Consider the following 20,506-nt stretch of genomic DNA (forward strand, 5'->3'; position numbering starts at 1 on the left):
TCTAGTCCAAGCTCTGCCACAGCATTTATCTCCTCTGTGCCTCGGTTTTTCCATCTGCCTAATGGTGATAACATTCCAAGGGGTGGCACGAGGCTAAATTATTTAGTGTCTACAAATTAACTTTCATGGGTTTATTTCATTACTCTGTGGCAACCTATGTTCATGGGCATATTTTGGTTGTATGGTTAAATCTTCAATCCCACAAAACCCAAAGGCATGAGATGGACCTAAAATGAAGTAAACGACAATAAAAGTGGGATGAACCTTGAAATAACGTGGATTCCTTATCTTTACCATGTCTAAAGTTTTCTGCGACTTCACTGCCAAGATTTCATATTTTGAATGTCAATAAATGGGTATTATTGTTTATTTAACATTTATATTATTGTGGGTGTGGGTGTGGGTGTGTGTTACAAGTAGAGGATACAGTGATTGTAACAGAAATTGCAGGCAGTGAAGTAATTTTGCCCACAAAGTTGGGAAGAAACAAAGACCCTCCCCTACAAAACCACAGTGTCCCAGCCCCAGGGAGTTCTCTATTGGTGATTATTGTACTAATTTGGTTAGCTTCCTTCCTGTGTCTGGCTACTCGAGGTCGCCTGTGGGCACTGCAGCTGGGGAATAGCCAGAGCACAGGACTGCCCCAGCCACGTACCCTCTCCCATCCTCAACACACTAATAGTAGTCCCTGAACTGGGAGCTCTTCTAGGGGTTTCAGAGGCCACACTTCACCTGTGGGGAGAACCCCTTCACAGAGGGTACATCATGCGGAAGAAACTTGTGGCTGCAGCACACCTGTGAATTCCGCAATCTGTCAGCTTTATCCCATTCCATATATCCTTTATTTCTTTCCCCTCACTCACTTCTGCCTCTCAACTAAACTCCATAGATTTTCCTACTTCTCCCTCAGTCTTTTACTCTGTCCTCCCTTCCTGCCAAAATTCTCTCTCTCAATTTTCCCCATATGCTACTTCTCTTCTACACCACCTACAATAGCATTTTACACCTATTTTACACAGATGTAAATGACTACACAAGGTGCAAGGCAGGGGAGATACAGGCCCTAAATCTAATTCCAATTAGAATGAATGAATGAATGAATGAATGAATGAATGAATGAATGAATGAATGGCTACAAAACACAGGCCCAGCAAAAACCTTACCATTACTGTCTTCACTAGCATGTTCTTTTCCTCTAGAAAGAAATGCTCATTCTGAACAACTGCAGATTCATTTATTTAATATTTATATTACATAGGGTTACCATATTTTAAGTGTCCAAAAAGAGGACACTGCACGGGCCCTGGCCCCGCCCCAACTCCACCCCTTCCCCTTCCCCTGCCCCGTCCCAACTCCGCCCCCCCCGGACGCTTCGCCCCCTGCCCCTCCCCCTCCCCTGCTTCCCGCGAACATTTGATTCGCGGGAAGCCTGAAGCAGCAGACAAGCTGGGGCGGGGGGGGGGGGGGGGGGGGGGTATTATGTATTATGATTCAATTTTAATTACATGGTTACATCCACGGGTATCCTGCCACATTTGCTTATTTTTGAATGCTTTTGACTTTGTAACTGTTAAGTTCTTTTAATGTAGTTTTTTTGTATGTAATTTCCTATGTTTTTAAAAAAGCAAACTGAAAAAACAAATTCTATCATATGGAACGGTACTGATCCCTGTCTGGGTCATTAGCAGGGTTGGAACCTATAGACCCACAGCACAGACCTCTGCAATTTGAATTAACAGACTAACTGGTAGCAATAGTTACTCTCTGAGGGCTGGTCTACACTGGAGGGAGGGGAGGGGAATCGATCTAAGATACCCAACTTCAGCTACGAGAATAGCATAGCTGAAGTCGACGTATCTTAGATCGACTTACCTCCCATCCTCATGGCGCGGGATCGATGGCTGCGGCTCCCCCGTCAACTCCGCTTCCGCCTCTCGCCCTGGTGGAGTTCCGGAGTCGACGGGGAGCGCATTCAGGGATCAATTTATCACGTCTAGACGAGACGCCATAAATCGATCCCCGATAGATCGATTGCTACCTGCCGATCCGGCGGGTAGTGAAGACGTACCCTGAGTGTACTAGTCATTAGAGGGGGATGAGATGCAAACTTTGGCAGTGGGTTTCACTTCCATTCACTAGACTGGTTGAAATTTAATGGCCTGTGATACACAGGAGGTCAGAATAAATGATCTAATCATCCTTCTGGCCTTATTTTAGACAGCAGAGGAACGCTGGATCTCAGGAATTGAGGATCTGGAGGTGAGTGTGCATTACTGTTAAAGACCCTTCTCCGAGCATATCTCCCCATCCCCCAGCCAGCTCCTATACCTCTCCGCATCAGGGAAGATAACTTCCTACTCTTCCTGGTTGCCTGGGCAACATCAGGGGGAGCAGTGAGAGCAAAGGAGAGACTATCCCCACTCACAGTTCCTGTGTTGGTGCCACAGCAACCCCTAGCATCAGGGAGCAGCGATTGCTGGGAAAGTCCTACTCAGAACTTGCAGCCCTGGGCAGCAGCATACTCAATGCAGACAGCATCTTTGGAGAACTTAGCTGTCAAACTAACAAACCTCAGCAAATTCTGAAAGGTGATTTTCAGAGGCGAATAACCTTGGCCAAATGTAGGGGGATTTTCATGGGGACAACAAAAGGCATGCATCTGACCCCAGGGGGGGCCCCTTGCCAAATTTCAAACTTGAAGGTGTTAGAAACCATTTTTACTGGAACTTTTAATGGAAACTTTTAGACCAAATAGTTTAAAGTTTGTCAAAGCTATAAGCAACTGAAAACAGGATCTTGTAATAAAAAGTTTTAGGCAACCCTAACTATAGGCATCATTTAATAGCACTGCCTACAAATCTGAGAACACGACAGCACCCTTGCCTTGAAGAGCTTACAGCCAGAACAAACAAACAGATGAAAACTTAAGATCCTAGGTTGTTCTGAGCCTCAGTATTTAGTGAGCTCTAGGGGCTTGCTTAGGGAAAGATACATTACTCTTAAATTTGACATTCCTTTCAATCTACAGTTAAGAGTAATTTGCTGAAGCAGTGACTCCTGCTAGAGATAACAGGATAAATATAGGCAGCATGTGAAGAAATACAATCTCTCTCAGAAGTCCCAGGATAACCCTAGAGACTCAGACATGGTGAGTCTCTAGCTAATGTGTACATTCTTACAGGTGCCTCCCCAGACTACTGAACAGTAGTCTAAATATTGGGAAATGTGATGGTGCATGGTCCTTCCTGAATACTTTTTCAAAGCATTACTACTGGGATTTGGTCTTTAGGGAGGAATCTTGTTTCATTCAGCACAACATGTTTCAAGTAAGAGATCCCAAGCTCAACTGTTCTAGGAAAACGAAGTGGAGGCTTTTTCCTTGAATCATTGGTGGTATATTATCAGTTATATATTAACACACACACAACCTCAGTTGTGAAACAGCTAGGGATGCTACATATAAATATACCTGACCCAAAAAAACAAAACATGGAAAGTTAAGCCCCTTAATGGTACATGCCCTCTACTCCTCCACTCACAAGCAACACTTTACCATAACCCCCGCACAGCACAAAGCAGGCACTGCAACCTTAACTCTGCACCCCCTTTCACACTTTTGCACACACACTTTTACCAAATTGTTTTCTCCTCACCACTAGTAGTTGTGGCCATTTGGTGTAGTAGTAGGTTCTTTCGAGAGAGGTAGATTGGTAAGGATTTGTGCAGAAAAAGGATTAAAGGGGATGATGAAAAGCTAGTACAGAAATAAAAGGTTTGATATTGTGATCCGTCCAAAGCCACTATTATGGCTAAAACCCATACAGCAGGAACACAGTAATATTTCAGAATACACATAGGCTGAACGCTTTTTCCAGCATGCTTCTATTACTAGCGCTATCCTGTTTGTAACGATTACTCGGTAGAACAACACTCTTACATCTATAACAGAAGTGCTAATGTAGTATAATAAAAGCACTAATAAAATAAGAAGATAGAAGCTCTAGGTTGTGGGAGCTGTGTGCTGAGCCAAGCGGCCTGCTAGGCTAGGCTGAGAATTTACTAATGAAGCTCTAGCCTGCTATCTTTTGATCCACAATCCCTTTAGGTTCCCTGGAGAAGGAGAAGGAGCTAACTCAAGGAGAATAGGGGTTTAAAAAGCCAGCTCCTAAGCAACGAGAGGAGCTAGCGAACAGTAGGGTGACCAGATGTCCCGATGTTAGAGGGACAGTACTGATATTTGGGGTTTTGTCTTATACAGGCACCTATTACCCCGCCCCCCACGCCCGTCCCAATTTTTCACACCTGCTATCTGGTCATCCTAGCCAACAGAGGGGATTTTTACAGTGGAGTTTAGAGAGGAAGTGCAAGAGGCAGATATGCCTAATCAACATACTCCAAACTTAGGCTAATAGCCTCCCATCCCCACGCTCCCCCCAAAAACAAATAAAAAACAGAGTAAAAATAATGCAGGCATAAGTCCAGCAACAGAGCGGAGGCTATCCAGCTTTATTTTATATAGTGCAAACAGTCCATTACCCATAGAGAAACAGTACAAGCTCTTGAAACTGGAGTGGCCAAACTAGAAAAGCTAAGGGGGGGGGGGGGGAGAGAGAGAGAGAGAGAGAGAGAGAGAGACAAGACTTTCAGGGAGACAATACAGCGGTTCCATCCCCAGTCTGATGACCTCTGTGCTACTGAGGAGGATGAAAGTCCTGGGGAAGGAGATGTCATGGTATGCTCTTGCACTGAGGTTACCCCTTCAGGGAACCCTGTTATTAGGAAGAGCCAGGTAATAATTTAATTACTATTAGTAAAATAGTTGGGTTGCAATGACTGGGAGAACTGCCTGGTAAACTGCCTGCTGGGTGCAAAGGATGAGGATCTCACAAAAAATCTAGATGGATTTGCATGCAATGCTGGGGAGGAGTCAGTGGTCATGGTACATGTAGGTACCCATGACATAGGAACAGGTAGGAGAGAGGTCCCAAAGGCCAAATTTAGACTACTAGGTAAGAGATTAACGTTCAGAACCTCCATGGTAGTATTCTCCAAAATGCTTCCAGTTTCATGGGCAGGATCAAGAAGATGGGCAGAACTGCATGGTCTCAATGTGTGGATGAGACAATGGAGTAGGGAGGAGAGTTTTAGGTTTATTAGGAACTACCTATTATATTATATTTAATTTTACATGCCAGCAGTTTAGTTCTGTTTTGGTTTAGGTGGAACTCATCCTTCCTATATAGGCTCCTCCTTCCCTTTTCCCAGGGGTTGACCTTTTGGGGAAGGAGGAGCCTATTCAGGAAGGATGAGCTCCACCTAAACCAAAATAGAACCAAACTGCTGGCACGTAAAATTAAAAAGGTTGTAGAGAATTTTTTAAACTAAGCGCTGAAGGAAAGATGAGAGGTGTGGAGGAGCACACGGTTTGGGCAGAGACATCCCTTAGGGATTAATTTATTAAAAAATAAACTCTATATGGTAGTAAAGAGGATAGGAAAGAAGTTGGAAAAGGACAGATAGTGAGGAACAGTCAAATATAAAACAGTCCCATTTAAATATAATAGATAAGGGCAAGCAACTAATTATTGACAAAATGTACGAGTGTTTCTATACAAATGCCAGAAGTCTAAATACTAAGATGGGACAACTAGAGGCCTAGCTTTAAATGAGGATATTGATATAATAGGCATCACAGACACTTTGTAGAATGAGGATAATCAACAGGAGGTGGTAATACCAGGGTACAAAATATATAGGAATGATCGAGTAGGTTGCATTGGTGGGGGAATGCCACTATATGTGAAAGAAAGCATAAAGTCAAAAAAAGTAAAAATCTTCAATGAATCAAGTTGTACCATAGAATCTTTAAGGCGAGAAACTCCACCTTTGAACAATTAGAGCATAGCTAGAGAAATATACTACTGACCACCTGACCAGGATAATGACAGCAACTGTAAAATGCTCTGGGAGATTAGAGAGGCTACAAAGTCAGAAAACACAATAATAATGGGGGTTTTCAACTATTCTCATATTGACAGGGTATTTGTCACCTCGGGGGGGGGGGGGATAAAATTGTAGAGATAAAATTTCTATACACATTAAATGATTGCTTCATGAAGCAGCTTGTCCTGTCATACACAAGGGGAGAGGCAATTCCTGATTTAGCCCTAAGTAGAACATAGAAGCTGGTCCAAAAAGAGAATATAGTTGAACTGCTTGGTAATAGCAACCATAATGGAATTAAATGTAACATCCGGGGGGGGGAGGGGTAAATGAAAAAGAAACTAACTAGAATAGCATTTAACTTCAAAAAGGGAAACTACACAAAAATGAGGAAGCTAGTTAAATGGAAATTAAAAGGGACAGTTACAGGGGTGAAATGCCTGCAAACTGCATGGAGACGATTTAAAAACACAGGCTCAAACTAAACATATATTCCAATTGTAAATAAACAAACAGTAAGAGAACCAAAAAAAAAAATGCCACTATATATCTAAATCCATAGTTTGTCTAAACCTTGAATGCTCTGTGCAGTTCTGGTCGCCTCATCTCAAAAAAGATATACTAGAACTGGAAAAGGTACAGAGATGGGCAATTAAAATTATTAGAAGCATGGAAGAGTTTCCATACGAAGAGAGATTAAAAAGACTGGGATTGTTCAGTTTAGAAAAAAGACAATTAAGGGACAATATGATAGAAGTCTATAAAATCATGAATGGTATAGTGAAAGTGAATAGGGAAGTGTTCTTTACCCCTTCATATAACACAAGAAGCAGGGGTCATCCAATGAAATTAATAGGCAGCAGGTTTAGAACAAAGATATACTTCTTCACACAATGCACAGTTAACCTGTGGAACTTGTTGCCATGGGATGTTGTGAAGGGTTCAGAAAAGAATTAGATAAATTAATGGAGGATCAATCACTGGCTGTTAGCCAAGATGGTCACAGATGTAACCCCAAGCTCTGAGTGTCCCTAAACCTTCAACTGCCAGAAGCTGGGATTGGACGACATAGGATGGATCACTGCAAAATCACTGTTCTGTCCATTCCCTATGAAGCAACTGGTAGTGACCACTGCTAGAAGACAGGATACTAGGGCCAGATGGACCACTGATCTGATCTAGTATGGCCATTCTTATGTTATGTTCTTATGCTTGCTTGTGTACACAACAGGCAGAATATGACAGAGGGACTGTTTGCTGTATTTACTGCTGTAACTTGCCAGACAGATTCCCTAAATAAATCTGATATGCCTAGCTGCAATTCCCTAAGTAAATCTGAACTGGGAAACAAACAACTATTGGGTGTGACCTCTCACAAATAAGTAGAACCTATACAACAATGCTTGGTAAAGATTTAGTTTTTAAAGAAAACTGTAAAGGACACTTTTTCTTGGTGATCATTAGATTTTTGTTTGTAGCTGCATGGCTAATTTTCATTTCAAACCCTTCAGGATATCACTAGGGGTAAAGGAATACTATTGGGTAGCTTAGACCCAAAAGGTAGTTTTGTTTTGTTGTTTGGTTTGTCATTGAAGTTTAACAAAATCTAAACTGTTTTCTGGAATTTTATTTTTAAAACTTCATTATTCTTTATCATTTACATTGTAGCAACATTCGTGGGACTAACCAGAATGGGGCTCTCTAAACCAGTGCATAAAAAAAAAAACCCAACACCCAACAACCTCCCTATGACATTAAGATTAATTTCTTTTCCTGCAGGGTTCAGTTTCATTTCTCAAACATAAAACAATTCAACATAAGCTCCACACACAAACCAAGTCCTCCCCTACTCTCTACAGAGCTCCCTTCCCAGGAACTCTGCTCAGGAGCTAAGGAGAAAGACTCTCCCTGTTCCTTTACCTGAACTCAGGCTGTTCTTTCTATCCCAGCGGACCTGGTTCAGAATCTCACCTTTATACCCTGTGATCCCAGGACCTATTCCCTTCACCAGGGCAGGTGGCCTGAGCCTAGGTCCTAGGACTATGTGCAGCTGACCCTCAAGCCCCTTTAAAAGGTCAGCTCACCCTGTGATAGGCCCCATTGTGCAAGGCTCTTTGCTAACACATTAAGACAGTGTCCCTGTCTCAGAAATTTACAGTCCGAAATACAAGAACAGATTATAAAAATAAATAATCATGGTCATTGGCACACTTGTTAGTTACATGTTTCGTTGTATTATGTTTTTTACAAATATAAAATATAAAAGAACAGTGTTTTGTTTGAGTTAAAGAACTGAAACACCTTAGCATTGTGTTAGAACATGGAGATCAGAAAACTAAACGATGAATGCTGTGGGTCAGTGTAAATGGTGAATTCTCTGTAACTTGAAGTCTTTAAATCATGATGTGAGGACTTCAGTAATTCGGCCAGAGGTTAGGGGTCTATTAAAGGAATGGGTGGGTGAGGTTCTGTGGCCTGCAATGTGCAGGTCAGACTAGATGATCATAATGGTCCATTCTGGCCATAAAGTCTGAGTCTATGAACCTGGGGTATTGTCCTAACAAAGCCAAACAAATGAAATGTTGATTTTGTGTCTTCCTAAAGAACCAATCTCTAACATCTACAGGATGTATCCCACACTTTCTGGTATTTGTAAAAGAGAATGTATAGTAGTTTAATATAAACATTTTTGTATGACTGGACAATTAAAAACTGGATTAGGTAGCATAATAACTGACTGCTGTTTAAGTCATTATGCAGTTATAAAAATAATGACTTCAGGTGTGGAATAAGTACTAATGTGCAGATGAACTGTGAAGGAAAAGGTAAAAACACCTTATGCTACTGGAACTGATCTTGCTACAAACATATAAGACACAAAAAATGCAGCTGACCGGTTTAAAAAAAACAAAAACAAAGCCTCTCAAAGTCCCACCAGCTCTTTGATGGAAAATAAGAATGGAATATGGCTCTACTGCCACTGCAATATTTTTAGAAAAACATCAAATTTAAATAATAGAAAACAGTCACATATCACTTTCTTCCACAAATTAAAACTAAAATCTATTTAGTCTTTCATCTAGTTTTGTTAGCATATAATCACCCTTGAGATTGTGCCTGAATAAATCTGAGTGAGCTGTTCAAAGAGAAAGAAAATGATAATCCACCTGTTTAGAGGGGCAGTACAGTGGTATGAGTAAGTGGTTGGGAGCCAATAATTCCCTAATTCTAATCCCAGTTCTTTTGCTAATTTGCCTTGTGCCTTAGTCAAATCACTTAACCTCTCTATCAGTTTCTTCATCTGCAAAATGGTAATTATTATTTACAGTACCTATCCTAGAAAGGCATTATAAATTAGTTTAATGTCTGTTATGCAACCTGAAGATGTTCACTATTATATAAATTACCACTAAAATAAGAAATTTTAAAAGAGTTAAATCTTTATTTTAATTTCACTAGTATAAAGTCCCTGGGATGGGTGATTCAGACTTGTATTTATCAATGTGACCTACAAATATCAGTTTCCTTAAATGAGTCATATCTTCCTTGCCAAGGTTACTAATCTGATATGTTGACCCTTTTGCTACTATAACTAAGGCTCGGGTTTTTTACTATGCCCCAAGCTATTTACAGTAGAGCAATGAGCTTATTAAGAAAATCTATTGGGTTTATACTTTAAAGCTGGCTTTACAGTATAACAACACATGCCCGACGTCCTTTGGGGAAAGAGGAAAGAACGTATCCCACCAACTGTGTAATAACGAGGTTTATGATAATACACTGGCATAATTCAAATGAATGTACGCACAACTTTTCAAGCATTTCGTTGTATTTCTTTGCTAAAGGACTATGTGTAACAAAGCTTCAGAAAACATTTCAAGAGTCTGCACAGCTGACTTGGAGACGAGGATATTTTGCAGCACTGATGTCTTTACAAGTATTGTCGTTGAAAAGGACTCATACTTGTTCCATTTTAGCTACAATTCAATGCAACACCAGACAATTGTTTTCACGGTTTCTTTCAAATATTTTTTATATTTACAGTCATTTCCCTGATACACCAGTATACCTTTTACCCCTTTTCTGATTTTGTATCATTCCTCTTTATCACTTCCCCATTTTTTTTGTAAGTTAAAGGAAAGCCAGCTTTTCAGTCACTATGTGTAGATTTCATCTGTAAAATCCAGCAGAAGAGTTGTGGACAATCCTTGCCAGCGATAACTTATCTCTGGCCCTCTCTTGGACACCAATGCTTTGCTTTTGGCAAACTGCCTTGAGTAAATTCCCAATGCAGGGTACATTAGGAGGGCCCACGCACATCAAACTACAAAAGTTGGTCATTCTGCTATACTAACAACATACTTTATATTTCTCAGGAATGTACAAACGTTTCTAGAGAAGTGTTCCTAATCAGCCAGATTCTGGAATATGCTCTGACCCTTTTATACCACCAGCCTAGCTCAGAGGGGCTACAGCAGAGGTGAAAGCAGCCCCAAGATGACCCCAACAAAAGCATTTTCCCAACAGCTCTGCTGTCTCCCCAGTTCAGCCCACACTATAGTGGGTTCTCTAGGGAGGGTTGAGGTATAACTAGAATGCATTGCTCTCTGGCTATTCTTACTCAGAATAATGTCCCGTAAGGAGCTGTTACAAGATGGCACAATGTAGAACAGTCCTTAGACTGCTCTAAGTTTCATCAAGGACCTGCCTCCTACTCCAATTCTATGCTGAGTGCAGGAATGTAGCAATGGAGAATCTGTTTCAATAGGTTTGTATGACAAATGATGTGAATTCCATTTTGTATGGTAACATCCATTTTAATTTATGACATTCATTTTGTGTAATGTGCTGAACTCATGTCTAATCTTAGCCAATGCAAGGTTATTATGATGTATTCCAGTAGGCTCACCTACCCTGGAAAGGTGCTTGACACTTCACTCAAAGATGATCCCAGAGAAGCCATCAAGCCAACAATCTAGGGCCACTGACTCTGTCAATCAACTATTGGCCCATCCCCATGGAACAATGGACTCTCTCCACAAGAGCCTGGGGAAAGAGGACGAGACCAGCATATCAGTGGAGCACACAGCAAAAAGGAACAGACTATATTTAAGAATGAGTTGCTTCTCTGTGAAGGGGGCCATTCACCACCACATGCAAGAAGACTGGGCTGGAGAGAGAGATGGCAGGATGGCCTCTGCCTAGCCTGAAACACTGACAAGACCTCAGACGTACAGAAGGGATGAGATTAAGTTAGTAGAGGGTGCATCTCAGGACTTATGTAACTTTGCAAAATAACTAATCTCTCTAGTACTTTTTAAGAGTAAAATGACTGTGGTTAACAAATTCCTTTACTAAGCCTGTGTTTCCTGCTTGCCTCTCATGTTGTCCCAAAAGGTGTCAGACTAGAAGCTGGAGCAACCACAGATAGATGAAACCCTGGAGGCCTGTGTGCAAGCAACAGGGGATGGGGGAGAGGGGGGTTCTGAGGAGTCTGGATTGCAGAGTCCTAAATCGTGAGGAAGGGCTCAGACAAGAGGTCTGAACCCTGGAGTCTGGAGAGTTAGCAACAGGGACTAGACTCAGTCCAGACCCTGCTGGTTTAGAAGCACATGGGATCCAGCAGTTGGGTCCACTTACAACACAGACTGGTGACCTTCTGGAAGGGGGATTGGGCCAAGTTATATCATCCCCTTCTTGCTTTTGGTTATGAGGAATCATTTTTGTTTTAATTAGAAAAAACTAAACAATAGATGCACCAGCCCCTCACCCTGCCTCTTTGCAAGACCATATAGAGCACACATGCAACTCTCCAACTTGTCCATTCACATTGATGCAGAATGGATGAGCTGGAGTTGGATCAAACCCCAAAATGGGATGTACACCAGTCCATCTTCCTATTCATCATCATCATCATCATGATGATTCTCAAGGCAAATCCCAGAGGGATATAGGTTACTTTTATATCGAGCATCACCCAGATCATTCTCCTAGCAGGATTTTCTATCTATGTCCTTCACTGGCAATCTTATCACGTCACTGAAGCTTTTGGCAACCAAGTGATCACTGACTAACTCCTTGGTAAATATGGTTTGTAATTCGCTAGTCTTCCATCCTAATAATAGGTCTGTATCAAGAAAGCTGCCAAAACAAAACCAGTACGATGGAGATGGTTACTGGATTCAGCCACAAAATACAGGATCTTAAAAACGTAGGGCTGCCAGGGGCCTCAAGAGGTCATCTAGTCCACCCCCGGTGCTTAGGCAGGCTTAAGTATATGTAGACCATCTCTGACAAGTGTTGGTCGAAGCTGTTCTTGAAAACCTCCAAGAACAGGGATTCCACAGCCTCCCTTGGTAACATGTTCCAGTGCTTAACCATCCTTATAGTTAGAAAGTTTTTCATAATATTAAACGAAAGCTCCTTTGTTGTAAACTAAACTGATTACTTATTGCCCTACCATTGGTAGATGTAGAAAAAAATTGATAACTTATCTTTAACAACCTTTTACATATTTGAAGACCTATATCCCGCCTCTGCCATCTATTTTCTAAATTTAAGATGTCAGTTCTTTCCATCTTTCCCCGTATGTCAGGTTTTCTAAACCTCTTGTAATTTTTGTTGCTCTCCTCTGAACTTGCTCCAATTTGTTCACATCTTTCTTAAAGCGTGATGCCCAAAACTGCTCATTTCTGATCTTGTCCTGCCACTTAATATGGAACACTTGATGGTGACCACAAAACCTGAATCCTCCACTCTTCAGCCTTCCTCAGTGCATACATTTCACTGTCACACAATAAAGATGGCAAAACCATGGTTCATAACTTTCTTGGTGAGTTATCACAGGTGTGTAACACAATCCCATGCTCTCCTCCCCGGATCATTACAGATGACACCCCAGACAAAGACGGAAGTAGAGGTTTTATTTCAGGTTCCAGGACCTGTTAACCCTGGGAACAGGTGCTGTCACTTCGACGATCTGGAGAATCTGTCTGTACAGTTGGTGAATTCTGTCTGTGTTCTGTGTTTAGAAACTCTATCTCTCTTTACCAGACTGCAGCCTCTCTTTTGGATGTGTGGTTCTTTATCTTCTTTATTATCCTGTTACCATGTTGGACCAAAATTGAAAAAGTGAGTGGCAAAGGAATGACAAAACAGGGTTACTGACCTAGGCACCTGACCACTGAAAGGTAATCAGTCGAGACAAAAGACTGGCTCCCAACCAGGAGAATTGGTCTGTCAGGGGAGAGGTCACCTAGCAACAAAGTCACCTGGTAGGACTCTGTGGTCACCTGTTCAGGTGAAACGGAATTACCCAGAGGGTCTCGAAGGTCACAAAAGGCAGAAGCTTCTCTGTTTGCTTTCCCTCTTTGACCACTTTTCACCAGTTTAAGATGAGGGAAGCTGCTGCTAAAGCCAGATGAGGCAAGAGAGGCAAAGGAGTGGAGACCCTGCCTACCTGAATACAGATGACCCCCCAAGGAAAGAGCGAACTAGAGTAAGGGAAACGTATGTAGCGTTTATTATGTTTGTAAAGATCTGTGTAAGTCTCACATGATTAAGTAAAGAGCAATAATGTGTTAGAATTCTGAGTTAAGTGTCTATGTGTTACATGCTACACTTATCACTTGGTCCCCTGAAGAGTTAACCCAGATGGCTCACACCTTCGGGGGATGTTCTCTGAGAAGGTGTGTTTAAGCTAGGTGGCAGGGCGGGGGGTCAGCACTGGCCCTGGAGGCCAAAGGCAGGTAGGCTCTGGGGCTCCATTTCTGTGAAGGAGCAGCAGACTGACAGTTGATGCTCAGGAAATGTGCCAGAGATGCCAATAGAGGAAAAAATGCTACAGCCTGCTGAGACCTCGGGATCCAGAGATTTGGATTCCACCACAGTAATCTGATGGCATTTAGTCAAATCCCATTCCACAGACAGCCATCTATCTGAAGCTCAGAGAGAATATGCTTCCCTTCAAAAACTGTGCAAGACAGAGATTTTGGCCAAGTTATAAATGTGCTATTGCAGTCACTGCAGATGATGACTTCCATAGTCATTTAGTGCACATTTAGTTCTCTCAAATTTTTAGGTCATGACCTTTTTATTGTGATGTGGAACACTGCTATTGAACTTCCCTCACATTTGAACTGATACAAGAAGGCACAGGAGATGGCTCGTTTCTTACTTGTTAATTTGATTTTTCAAATACATCTATGCCAGTCTAGATATGCCACCTTTGTTTTGTTGGAGGAGTTGGGGCTGTATGAAAATTCTGTTTTAATCCCCTTTTTCTTTTCAGAAAAGTAATTTTTTGTACTTTGCCAGTACACAGAGGGAGCAAAGGACCTGCACAATTAAACCCTAACAATTTATTCAGTTTATAGTAATGATGTCAAAATAGCACAGATTTTATTTTCTGTCCCCATTTGCAATATCCTAGGCATGTGCTCAGGGCTGCTAGCCTGTCCCTCCACTCATGCTGCCACAGCTACCCTCTATTTTTAATAGGCTAACTCCAACAAAGCTAGCACAGATCTGTCTCCCTGACTAGGGAATTACACTACCAGCTCAAAGTGTAGACATACCCTCCGATGGTAGAGGGGGACTTGCAGAAACCAAATTAAAAACAGACAAGATGTTGCCTTTTCAGATTTTGAAACAAAAATGATACTGTAAAAGTGATTAATGTACTAAATCTTCAATTTTATTTTTGTTAGAGTAAAATATTAAAAGAGAATAGACTCAAAACAAAAAAACTGAAAAAGTATATTAAGACTATTTTGGTCATGGCTTTTTAAAATATTTTACAAGCTCTTAAACCAGGTATGACGCGCCTTCAAGTCAACGGGCTTTCAAGCCACTTAACATTTTAAATAAATAGAAATACCTCCCCACCTGACATTCACTGAGTTAAGCCATATAGAATGGAGACAATGAATACAAAACTTTTCCCCTCTATCTTTTTTCATTACCCTTTTCACATAGTGACTAGAGTTGGTCAAAACTCAGGGCCATCGATTCCTCAGGAAGTATCGACATTTTTAAATTTGACAAAATTGATTGATTCCTGCAAAACGTTTCGATTTTCCAGCAACACATTTTTGACCAACTCTAATAATGACCATAGAGATTCAACTCTGCTTCTGCAGATAAAGGCGCAGCTGTGCACCTTTAGGAGTTTATGCACGATTCCGACACCAAAAAGGCCAAACTAGCAAATCAAAAGATAGCTTGGGGCAAGCAGAGTTGCCAGTCATATTTTAATATAAAATCAGAATTTAAAAAAATAGGAGAATAACTACAGTTATGTTGTTTACTTAAAGAAAAACTAAACTTGTTTACTGCTTTAGTCCTATATAGGTCCCGTAATCTATATTACATTAAATTTATATTGGACAATTCTTATTCATCTCTCCTAATTCCTATACTAAACTCAAATCTAAAAACTAAATTTGACCATGCACAAATCTCCCCTTGATGCACCACAGACTATTTTTAAGCCAAAGTATTAGGCTGTTCCTAGCACTTTTTTCCTCCAAACAGGTTTTGTGTTTCAAGGTCTTATTTCTTTCAGGCAGGTATGGCAAAATTCTTGTCTAAAGAATTGAGCTAACTAAAAAAATCAATCGGGGATATGTTCTCTCAATTTTTAAATATCAGAAAGCAAAGAGGTGTGACTGCTGTGATTATGCTTAAGTATGGTTCTACCCTGAAAAGTGACTTAGTCAAAATGATATTGTGGGTTTTTGTATTCATTGTGTCTCACTGATTTACATGTAAAATTTGCTTAGCTTGCAAGTAAAAAGATTATATCTTTTCTACCTGTCAGCCCCACAAACACACACTGAGCTCTCTCAGTCAATCTGGGTTCTTTCCATTTCATATATCATTCCCAGGATTAAAGGTTTTGCCCACGTTTACAATATTTGGTTCTAACAGAAAAACCTACTTTATTACCCTCACCACCAGGATGTGCAGTTTCTAGAAATCCTGAAGACTCATTTAAAAGCCTTTATACTCATCAAGTAATCCATCTGCCCAAGGCTTCAGATAGTAGTAAAGATGGTACCAGCTGAGGGCAACGGGACACAACTGCCTATCCATGCTACTCTAAAAAGTCATTATACTCTGAAAAGTTGGGGGCCGACAGAGTCAGACACTTAGGCTTGCACAATTCAGAGGAACCAAACAGCGGAGGTACCAGTGGTAAAGCTGCGTCTGACAGTATCGGCCTGGAACAATGTTTCTCCTTGCCCTCTTTGTCACGTCTGGATAGTATCAAAGCTTGGTCGGAGCCGTGTTTGCTCTTGGAAAAGCTCTGCAACTTTCTAGCTCTACCAGCACTGCAGGAGTCCTTTGCCTCTATGGCACCAAGCCAAGAGGTCAAAGCTTCTGGGACAGTCGACCTACTGGAAGACAGGTCTTTTAGGAGGCAGGACCCTGAACCATTAGGGGGGAAAGAAGCCCAGAGATGACAGGTTATATGATATGGCATACAAAAGTCTGATAAACGCCTGGAATACCAGGAAGGAGGGGAGGAGCAGGATAGGGAGTGAGAGGATAGAATGGTTGCCAATTTCCTCCAACATGACCAAAGAAACAGGGATCAGGCTGGGGCACTGTTAAAACAGCTGATCTCTCTGACAGCCACCAGGTTCCTGTACCAACCCCAGTGACAATGGAGTCTCTTCCATGCTACCATATCCTACAGCCAATGCAGTCACTAAAAACTCAGGGGTTGGGTGGGCTATGAACAACTCTATGAACCGGAATCATTTGATATACCCTGTGCACTACACCCCTGTAAAGCAGCATACAAAAGTCAACACATTCAACCAGGAGGAGGAAGAACAGGTGGCACAGTTCTGACATCCAGTCCACTACCCGTGAGACTGTGGAGCTTGGACTTCAGTTAACTGGCACTGTTTTGAACACAGTTATACTTGATTTCACTTGGCACACTTGTAAATAGTTTTTGAGGCCAGGCAGCTAATATACCTGCAATGGTTTTCTGGGTATTTTAATACCTTTGGTTTGGTTAATAAATTAGTCTGATTGTACAATACATTGGTGTGTGCTTGGAAAAAGAAGGGAAAAATCAGGAAATTGTATTCAAAGCTTTTAATAAAAGTTTAAAACTCTTATAATCACATAAAATCAACAAATCAGAAGTTACCAAATATAATGATACGTATACAGCATTACAGTCCCCCATGACAGCATCGCATTTCCATATCAACTGCACCTGGCAATACAAGGATGTAGGTGCACAAGGCATCCCTTATTTCCCTTGCTCTCCTGGACCCAGTCCCAACAATGACAGATGCACTTTCTGGTGGCCTGTATTGGGACTGCAAACCAGCAGTGTTTTGAGCCCACTCAATATGAGAACTCTCACAATTAGCCTCACAGACATTGTACAGGACACAGCATACCATACAGCACTGGCCACACTGGCTTCCAAATGAGTTGGCAGATAGTGCCATCTTGTCTTCAGCCAATCAAATGTGCACTCCACAACCACTCAGTGTGTAATTAAATCTTCTGCCAGATGCTCTGAGATCTGAGTACAGTTTCATGAGCCACAGCAGTAGAGAGTAGATAGGGACCCATAAAACAACAGCGGGTACAGACACCCTGATAGCCATACCATGTAGCGGTAATACAATCCCTGTTTGTCCACCCATGTAAATATCACATCTTCTCAGCACTCTGCCATCATGCATCTTGCCAGTACATCCCATGTTGGTGTTTATGAATCTGTCTGTGGTTGACCAATGCCTGCAGAACAATGGACAAGTGCTTTTTGCAACTGACGTATTCATCTCCTCCTTGAGGCAGGCCAAAACGTGGACATGTGAGTGCCATCAGTAGCCCCAGTGCAGTTTCTCTCAAAGCCAACTATTATTTCAGGTACATTGTCTGTGTCCATTACCTGTGGATAGACTACAGAATTCATCGTCTCACGAACCTCCACCACTACAGTACTGAGAGTGGACTTGCCAACACCAAACTGGTTTGTGAAAGACCTGTAATAGTCAGAGGGGTAGCCAGCTTCCAGATAGCAACAGCAACCTACTTTGGCACTGGTATAGAACCATAGAAATGGAGAGCAGGACGGGACCTTAAGAAGTCTTCAAGTCCAGCCACCTGTGCGGTGGCAGGTCCAAGTAAACCTAAACCATCCCCGACAAGTGTTTGTCTAAATAGGTTTTTTAAAACTTCCAATGATGGGGATTCCACAACCTCCCTTGGAGTTCTAGTCCAGCGCGTCACTACCCTTATAGTTAGAAAGTTTTCCTAATATCTAAACTAAATCTCCCTTGTTGCAGATTAAGCCCATTACTTCTTGTGCTACCTTCAGTGGACATATAGAACAATTAATCATAGCACTCTTTATAGCAGCCCTTAACATGTTTGGAGACTGTTATCAGGTCTCCCCTCAGTTTTCGTTTCTCATGACTAAACATCCCAGTTTGTTTGTTTTTTAACTTTCCTCAGAGGGCAGGTTTTCTAAACCTTTTATCATTTTTGTTGCTCTCCTCTAGACTCTCTCCAATTTGTCCTAAAGTGTGGTGTCCAGAACTGGCTGGGCCTCACATGTGCCAAGTAGAGTGGGATAATTACCTCTCATCTTTAACATACAACACTCCTATTAATACAACCCAGAATGATATCAGTGTTTTTCACATCTGCATCACACTGTTGACTCATTCAGTTGCTGATCCACTATCACCCTCAGATCCTTTTCAGCAGTAATACCACCTCGCCAGTTATCCCCTATTTTGTAGCTGTATGTTTGATTTTTCCTTTCAGAGTGAAGTATTTTGCACTTGTCTTTACTGAATTTCATCTTGTTGAATTCAGACCAATTCTCCAATTTGTCAGGGTCATTTTTAATTCTAACCCTATCCTCCAAAGTGCTTGCAACTCCTCCCATCTTGGTGTCATCTGCAAATGTTATAAGCATGCTCTCCACTCCATTATCCAAGTCATAAATGAAAATAGTGAACAATATCAGACCCAGGACTGACCCCTGGCAGGACTCCACTAGATAGCCCACCCCCTCCAATTAGACAGCAAACTGCTGATAACTACTCTGAGTATGGCCTTTCAACCAGTTGTGCACCCACTTGATAGTAATTTCATCTAGACCACATTTCCCTAATTTGTTCATGAGAATGTCATGTGAGATAGTCGAAAGCCTTACTAAAATCAAGATATATCACATCTACAGCTTCCCCTTATCCACTAGGCCAGTAACCCTGTCAAAGAAGAAAATTAGGTTGGTTTGGCATGATTCGTTCTTATATGTTCTCCCTCTTTTGCGTGTCCTGGGGCCAGAGGATCAGATGGAGAGGGGCGAATTCCTCACAGAGCTCCATGAAGGTCTGCTTCCTCATGCGGAAGTTCTGGACCATTGCCGCTCATCCCAGGTCTCCACGACAACGTATTCCCACCATGTTGTTCTAATTATTTTGCACCAGAAGTGGCAGTCTGCCACGGGGAATCCATAGCAAAGGCAGCTAGAGTTGTGCGTAGGCTGTCATGAATATACTTCCCCTCTGAGACTCACTGCTGTCTTCCAAGAGCCAAAAACCGCTGCTGAAATGTCAGCCACTGTCTTGTAGAAAAATTTACCCTTCCTCAAACAGTTCAGTCACAAGCATGAGCAGCTTCATGCCAAGGCCCCAGATGGAGCATGAAGAGCCTAAATTTGTTAGTGGACTAAAACCAGTTTCCACGCAGAGGCTCAACAAGTTCTCCTCCAACACCACTGTAAAACAATTCCTAGAGTGGCTCCAGCCGGAATCCTATCCCCAAACCCGTGTAACTGCAGAACCTGCATGGCCTTGATACACAGGTAAGGATAGTGTGAGTCTGACAGTACAGACATTCGGAGCTGTGGTTGGCAAGCATATGTCTGCAAGCACATGAGCCAGGACACGGGTATACACTGCAGTGTTGACATACCCTTTAAGATGTATGCTGTTCCTCCTGGTCACTTTAGGATTGATTATGCCCAATATCAAGCTGCCTGCTTGACTTGATGGTGGTGTTGCCACTTCAAAGAGCTGCTACTGTGGACACACACTGTGCAGGGAGCAGAAGCCTTTGAAAGTGATGTGGGTTCACTTCACAGTCAGAGTAATGAGCATTACATTAGGTTTTTGGTTGTTGTTGTTGTTTTTTTTTTAAATGCTGGCTACCCAGATTCTGCAGCACAGACACAGCACTTTCAGAGGCTTCCCACTGCCTGCACAGAATGGAGCCACCATGGCAATAAAGTGTTCTGTAAAGAAGTTAAGGCCACAGAACAGTCTGGGTTCAGAAAGTGCCAAGTAGCAGCAGAGGGACTTAAAAGACACAGAAAGAACTGGAAAAATTAAATGTGATCTGAAATGCTTTTTAATTTGAAGTGACATACAGTCCTGGGAGACAGTAGCACACATTGCTTCTAGAACAAAACTCCATGCGTGCTCAGTGCATCCATTAGAAAAGCAGTACTGCAGCACAGCCAATCCACACAAAACCACCTTCTTACTCTCTTGCATGCACATTTCCTGCCCTT

General features: G+C 41.9%; 1 protein-coding gene across 11 annotated transcripts in view; it reads right to left on the reverse strand.

Annotated features, from left to right (window-relative positions):
* Nucleotides 1-20,506, reverse strand: part of MBNL2 (muscleblind like splicing regulator 2) — a 146,134-nt gene that overhangs the window by 96,196 nt on the left and 29,432 nt on the right. The window contains exon 2 of one of the 11 annotated variants that reach the window (XM_034758236.1): nucleotides 10,857-10,989. The exons of the other annotated variants lie outside the window; for them this stretch is intronic. The gene's annotated coding sequence lies outside the window, so the exon portion shown is untranslated. The remainder of the gene's footprint in view (nucleotides 1-10,856; nucleotides 10,990-20,506) is intronic. 11 annotated transcript variants of the gene reach the window in all.

This window comes from Trachemys scripta, chromosome 1 (assembly GCF_013100865.1).
Source record: "Trachemys scripta elegans isolate TJP31775 chromosome 1, CAS_Tse_1.0, whole genome shotgun sequence".
NCBI lineage: Eukaryota > Metazoa > Chordata > Testudines > Emydidae > Trachemys > Trachemys scripta.